This window comes from Sapajus apella, unplaced genomic scaffold, assembly GCF_009761245.1.
Source record: "Sapajus apella isolate SASKATOON/1434 unplaced genomic scaffold, GSC_monkey_1.0 scaffold14, whole genome shotgun sequence".
In the NCBI taxonomy this organism is placed as follows: domain Eukaryota; kingdom Metazoa; phylum Chordata; class Mammalia; order Primates; family Cebidae; genus Sapajus; species Sapajus apella.
In genome coordinates, this window is record NW_022436954.1 from 8,210,853 (window position 1) to 8,211,148 (window position 296).

The following is a 296-nucleotide window of genomic DNA, read 5'->3' on the forward strand; positions in this document are numbered from 1 at the left end:
TTAGTAGAGACGGGGTTTCACCATGTTGACCAGGATGGTCTCGATCTCTTGACCTCGTGATCCACCCGCCTCGGCCTCCCAAAGTGCTGGGATTACAGGCTTGAGCCACCGCGCCCGGCGCCTTATTTTATTTTTATTTTTTTTTTTTTTGAGACGGAGTTTCACTCTTGTTACCCAGGCTGGAGTGCAATGGCACGATCTCGGCTCACCGCAACCTCCGCCTCCTGGGTTCAGGCAATTCTGCCTCAACCTCCTGAGTAGCTGGGATTACAGGCACGTGCCACCATGCCCAGCTA

General features: G+C 53.7%; 1 protein-coding gene across 1 annotated transcript in view; it reads right to left on the reverse strand.

Moving 5' to 3' along the window:
- SLC3A2 (solute carrier family 3 member 2) overlaps window positions 1-296 on the reverse strand; it is a 38,996-nt gene that overhangs the window by 27,111 nt on the left and 11,589 nt on the right. The gene's annotated exons all lie outside the window — the stretch shown is intronic.